A 6,673-nucleotide genomic window follows, 5' to 3' on the forward strand; every position below is an offset into this window, starting at 1 on the left:
ATGAGTGGTGGATGGATGGATGGATGGATGGATGGATGGATGGGTGGGTGGATGGATGGATGGATGGATGGATGGATGGTGGATGGATGGTGGATGGGTGGAGGGGGAGGTGGGGGATGGATGGAAGATGGATGGACGAGTGAGTGGATGGGTGGATGGATGGACGGATGGATGCTGGATGGATGGATGGAGGGTGGATGGGTGGATGGATGAGTGGGTGGATGGGTGGGTGGATGGATGGATGGATGGATGGATGGATGGTGGATGGATGGTGGATGGGTGGAGGGGTAGGTGGGGGATGGATGGAAGATGGATGGACGAGTGAGTGGATGGGTGGATGGATGGACGGATGGATGCTGGATGGATGGTGGATGGGTGGATGGGGGAGGGTGGATGGGTGGATGAGTGGATAGATGGATGGTGGATGGATGGAGGGTGGATGGGTGGATGGGTGGATGAATGGGTGGATGGATGAATGGGTGGATGAATGAGTGGGTGGATGGGTGGATGGTGGATGGGTGGAGGGGTAGAGGAGTAGGTGGGGGATGGATGGATGAGTGGGTGGATGGGTTGGGTGCAGGGATAGGTGAGTGGTGGTTGGCAGGCACGGACAAGAGGAGGAAGAACGAACAAACAGATGGCTGGAGAATGGACAGGGCAACAGAGGGAAAGGAATACAGGATGTTTTCACCTTTCAAAAAAAGAGGAAGGCTGGTTCCAAGGAACAGCAGTCCAGCCTCAAGCATTTATTTTTCCCGGGAATTCATTATGTCTGTGAATACTGACACACGGGGCTGACATTTACTGATCCACATCATAAAGAAATTGTTCTATAGAAATTCCAAAACTGGATGAAATATTAGGAACAAAATTATGTTTTAAGCCCCCCGCAAAGAAACAGTAGCTGATAAGTAACAAAGAAGCAGAAGGGCTGTAGGAGGGTTTTCCATTCTCTCCTCCTGGATCAGAGCGCAGGCCTGACTCTAGACGGGGGGGCTCCGCGGCAGCGGCTGGGCTCAGAAGGCCGCACTGTGCAGGCGCAGACACCAGGTTCAGACGCCAGGGCAGCTCGCTTCATGGAAACCCCTGAGAAAGGGAGGAGAAAACTGTGAGAACAAATGTTTTCTCAGTAACTTTCTCTTAAATGAGGTTAAGTATCATAAATACACAAATTAGTTTAACGAAACAAACGTGTTTGGGGCTTCCTCAACTACTTTGTGAAAATTATTCTGGTTTTATGTAAAGAAATGAAAGGTTTAGTGCTATTTCTAAAAATGGCCATTACTGAAAAAGGATGCAAAAGGCAGTGACAGAACAGTCCGGAAATGCCTGTGGTTCCCACAGCCTGCAGGAGCCGGTCAGCGTGGGTGTGCGTGAAAGACGGACACACACAGACAGGCAGATGCATGGACACATGGGTGAGCGGACACACAGCAGGAGTCTCTGCCCCACACTTCAGGGTGCTGTGGCCCGGTGCCAGCCGGGGGTGGGGACTGAGCCGCTTCTCTCCGTCCTAGCTCGGGATGTGCTGCAGTGGGACCACCCGGGAGATGCTGGACCTCACCTGGGAGATGCTGGACAGTGAAGCGTGGAGCTGTGAGCCCCTGCCTGCCTGCCCCACCCCCATCCCCAGCACTGTGCCGGCCACAGCAGCAGACACGTGTCACGTGTGCTAGAAAGCCTGCTCCCGGAGCCCCCTGCTCCTACCCCCCAACCACCTCCACTCATCAAGTGCTGGCCGTGACCCTGGGCCAGGCTCGCTCAGGGACAGATGGTTGGGTGGAGGGAGGCAGCGGCATCAAGCCACGGGGACAGAGGCCGGGGGCACCCTGGTCTCCTGCACAGCCTGGCAGGTGGACACTGGACCTTCTTGGCCTTCACAAAATGGCTCCACTTAGCCCCACGACACTGGCTGCACCTCACAGCTCGACCGGCCGTGAGTTTGACTCTGCAAGGGGAGGGCTGTGCCGCTTCTTAGCCCATTGGCTGAAAGCTGGGAGAGGTTCCAGAATGTTCTGCACCAAGGGGCAGGGCACGTGTACCTGGGCAAGTATCCAGTCCAAGCGTCCATGGTCACACAGACGAGAGGCCCCACCCTCCCCCGGCCACAGCGTGGCGCGGCAGGAGCCCCGAGAACTCGGCTCAGGGTGAGCTGGCGCTGGGGTGCACGAAGGGGTCTCTTTGCCCCGTGGGTTGTCAGCTCCCTATGTCCTGGGAGCAGCCACCCAGGGGTCTGCCCCACATCACCCGAAGGCGGCCAGCAAGTGCTGACCCTGTTCAGACCACGCTGGTGTGAGGTCCCTGTCGGCTGCCACCAGGACTGGCCCTGAGCCGAGGGGTGGCCCCGCCGTCTGCCTGGGCTCCTGGCATGCCCTGTGCTCGGGGCAGCTCCAGTGCTCAGAGAAGCCTCCCCCTGGGTGTGTGGGGGCCAAATTCCAGCCTGTGGCCCCAACTGTGCAGCTGAGCCTGGGCCCTGAGTCCCAAATCTGCCATTTCCCTGCATTCTCTGCAGCCCCTGGGGATGTCATCACTTTATTCTTTTAATTAACTCGGCGATTATAGCCCTCCTGTCACTCATGCAGAAGCAGATTCGGGCTCTGTGGGGAGACAGGAGAGAGCTCCCCTCTGTGGGTGCCGCCTCTCAAACAGCACCTGCGGCCGGCATGACTGGGTTTTAATTATTGCAAAACCTTTGGTGGCTTTTCATCTGTTTCCACCAAAACCAATAAACACATCCACTTATGTCTAAATGAGCCCGGCCCCGAGGGCTCAGTGTGGTCATGGCGTACAAAGACCTTTGGAGAAACCTGATCGTGCCCTTCGCTGGTCCAACCCCCACGGGATCGGCCGCCCCGGTCCTGGTTCCAGCTCCTGCCGGCTGCTGTGGGAGGCCTCAGACCGTGGGACCCACAGCTAGGAAGCTGGCAGGGAGGCCGGGGGGCTGTCAGCGGGTCTCAGGCAGGCCTCTGGGGTGCTCACACCAACCCTGTCCCATGTGTGACCTCAGTGGAGCGAAGGAAAGGGTGGGAAGGCGGCTGACGTTTTTCTAGAAGCACTGGGAGATGTACTTGGCATTCTGTTGTGTTTACAGAGGACGTCCACGTTTTCCTGGAGCAGTGTGAGGAACCTCGCCCACCTCTGCCCAGGGCAGGCGTGGGAGGGCAGGGGGCCGTAGGGTGCAGAGCCAGGGGGCCCTGGGGTGCAGAGTCGGGGGCTGTGGGGTGCAGAGTCAGGGGGCCCTGGGGTGCAAAGTCAGGGGGCAGAGGTGAAGCCACACCCTGGGATGTTTGACCTCCCTGTGCCGAGGAGGCCTCCCCGCAGCCCCAGGCTCCTCTCCACCAGCAGCTCATCCTGCACTGGGGAATCTTTGAGAGCACAGCTCTTCTTCTTCTAGAGACAGGATCTCACCCTCTCTTCCAGGCTGAGTGCAGTGGGGCGATCACAGCTCACTGGAGCCTCAACCTTCTGGGCTCAAGAGATCCTCCTACCTCAGCCTCCGGAGTAGCTGCTAATAGAGGTAGACATGACCACGCCTGGCGAATCTTTCTCTTTTATTATGTAAACATGGGGTCTTGCTATGTTGCCCAGGCTGGCCTAGAACTCCTGGACTCAAGGGATCCTCCCACCTCTGCCTCCCACAGCGCCAGGATCACAGGTGTGAGGCCCTGTGCCCGACCAGAAGCTCTTCTGACCTCATTTCTCTCTCTATCTCTGCCCGCTGGCCTTTGAGGCTCAGAGGAGCTGGCCCAGAGGCCCTCACCACTCACGGACTCGCTGGCGTTCCTCGTCACCCTGCCCTGGGCCTTTCTCACGACTTCTCTCCTCTCCACTTGGTTCCTATTTATCTTTCAAAGCCACCTCCTCCAGGAAACCTGCCTGCTTGCTCCTCTCTTCCTTTGCCTCGGGTGAGCGCCTGTCCCTGGTGACTTGAGCCACAGCTATTTCTGTGCCTGTCTCTCCTCAGGGGCCACCCACCCGGCTCACATCCTCCGTGGGACCTTGCCCATCCGCACAGGCTGGTCACCTATTCGGAGGCCCAAGGAGCAATTTCAGAGATCAACTCCTCCATTCCTCTGCAATCTCAGATCTGAGTGGAGACACCCCAGCCTCTCGGAGGGTGCAGCGGACCCAGGAAGGGGCACCTGCCAGGCAGATGCAAGGCCAGGGAACCACTCACGGCTGAAATCCGGATGTGCTTCTCTGGGCAACGTCCATCACCGCCAGGCACAGATGGCGCACAGTGCACCCTGCTGAGGGGGTCAGACACCAACAGTCACCAGACAGCCGGGGCCCAACCTCTGGAGGCCGCACCCGGGGCAGACGGACGTACAGGCCCGCCGAGGCCCTCATCAACGTCAGCTTTCCCAGAGCAAAGGTGCTGCTGGGATCTGTGGTAGCTTCCCCCAGGACCCAAGCCCCAAAGCCTGCGTGCAGAGGCCTTTCCGAGATTAACTCACACCAAGAAGCCTCCCAGCCAGGGAGGAGAGAGCTCGGGAGCTGGTGGGCTTCCAGCACAGAGCTGAACCCTGTCCCTCCTGCTCTCCCTCCTTCTCTCCCTCCCTCCCTTTCTCTCTCCCTCCCTCTTTCCCTCTCTCCCTCCCTCCCTTTCTCCCTTCTTCCCTCCCTCCCTCCCTTTCTCTCCCCCTCGGGCCTCCACACTGTGCCGTTGTTCCACCAGGGTCAGACTCAGTTGTCTGTGGCCCCCCAGCCTCACATACCCTGAGCCCTCAGTAGATGTCATGAACCAGTGACTTTAAAATGAGCCAGCCGATTCTCACCCCAGGAGCCAGGCACAGTGGATTCCTTGGCCTAGCTACTGCTATTGCTCAGGGTCACTGGCTGGCTGTGGCTGAGAGTGTCCAGCCACACACTCCTTCCCCAGGATGTGGCCTCCCAGCTGGGGGGTGTAAGGGGGCTCTGGATCACTGGCAGAGGGAGGGCAGCCCTGGGGGCCTCGGGAAGCCATGGGGTGGAGCGCAGGGCAGGGCGACTCAGGCCTGACCCCAGCCCTGGAGAAGGAGGGGCTGCACTCTGGGCAGCAGACGCCCCTGCCAGACGTCACATGCCTCCGGGCACCTCGGGGTGGGAGGAGGGCTGAGGGCGAGCCCTCAGGGGCGTGGGTCTTGAGAAGTGGCTATTTCCAGAGACAGGCTCTTCCTGGGTTTCCCGTCTCCACCCGAGTGGGTGCCTGCTGGTGGCAACACCATCTAGGCAGGGACTCGGGTGAGGCTGGTGGCGCCAGGGGCCTGCAGATGAGGCCCTTCCAGGAGACTGGGGCAGCCGTGGGGAGAGTGTGGCCCAGACAGCACCGTGGGCCTGAGAACGTCCTCCCAGGCCATAGCCTGGAAGGGAGATGCCGGAGATTCCTGCTGAGGGAGGGGCAGAAGCCTGGACTCCAGAGGGCCACCCACAGGTGGGACATCTGCCCGGGGAAGGGCCTGCGGGTCGTGGTGACCAAGGACACCCGGGAGCCTCTTCACTGGAGGAAGAGCAGGCTCAGGGCAGAGCCTGGCCACACAAAAGCAGCGTATCCACCGGGAAGAAGGGTGCCCCGGGGAGCCTGAGGCTGTGACCCAGAGGCCTGGAGCTGTCACAGATGCTGACGGACCACAGGAGGTGTGGTGGGTCCGGGCGGGGCCCTCAGGGTCTGTCCTGCCCAGGGGGCTGCCTGGTCCTGCCTGGTTTGCCCCATCACTGGAGCGCCCAGTTTGGATGCCAAGTGCCGAGCTGGCACGGGTGACTCTACCTCGCTGAGAACTGAAGAACCGTAAGTGGCGCATTCACAGAATTCACACATCAAGCTTTTAATTTCATTTCCAATTTAATATCATCTATCTCAGTCTGTTTCTCCTGTAACGCAGTCTTTAAAGTTAAGTGGGCGCGACCCACTTAACTGTTCCCACCCCTTCCGGCGCGGCACCGGCACCGTCCTGGGCGCCCCTCAGGGCTCTTGGGACCTGGATTTATTGACCTGCTCAGACGGGAGTCCAGCGGCCGTGCAGATGGGAAGGCAGCTGCTCAGAAAACAAGGCCTCTTTATTTGTTCCCGACTTTCCTAGGCAACGAATAACCAGAGGCCTGGACTCGTTTGGGAAATTGCTTCTGGGAACAGCGTTATTTTTACCTCCGTCTTGCAATCCTCTCACCCACCCGGCACCCCACCGCCCAGCTCACGCAAGCCGAGTCCCGGAGCTGCCATGCTCGTCTGTGAGGAAACGCTGGAGCTGGGTCCCCAGGGCTGCTGGGGGTCCGCGAGCCCCCAGGGCCAGGCCGTGAGCTTGGTCGGTGGGCCCACGGCCAGAGGCTCCAGGCTGGTGAGGACCCCGGGCAGCAGGAGCCCCCATTGCCTTCTGGGATCAGGGCTGATGCTGCAATGCTGGCCCAGTGGCCCCAGGTGGCCTCACGGCCTCAAGGACAAGTGGGTGCCAGAGCCCAGGTCTCCCTGGAGGTCCCAGTTACAGAAGAGTCACCAAGACCAATGGTGGGGCCTTTACCCACACCCCATGCAGGCATTTGTACACAGATCCCCCTGCTAGTCCTGATAAAAGGGCGACGTGTGTGCAAATGTGTGCACGGTGTGTGAGTAAAGTGGCAGAAAGAGTGTCACGAGGCAGTGACGCTACCGTCCCCACAGCCACCCTCATCTCGCTGCCGCCTCCCTGTCCTCACATAG

The sequence above is a fragment of the Hylobates moloch genome, unplaced genomic scaffold (genome assembly GCF_009828535.3).
Source record: "Hylobates moloch isolate HMO894 unplaced genomic scaffold, HMol_V3 SCAFFOLD_3, whole genome shotgun sequence".
Lineage (NCBI taxonomy): Eukaryota > Metazoa > Chordata > Mammalia > Primates > Hylobatidae > Hylobates > Hylobates moloch.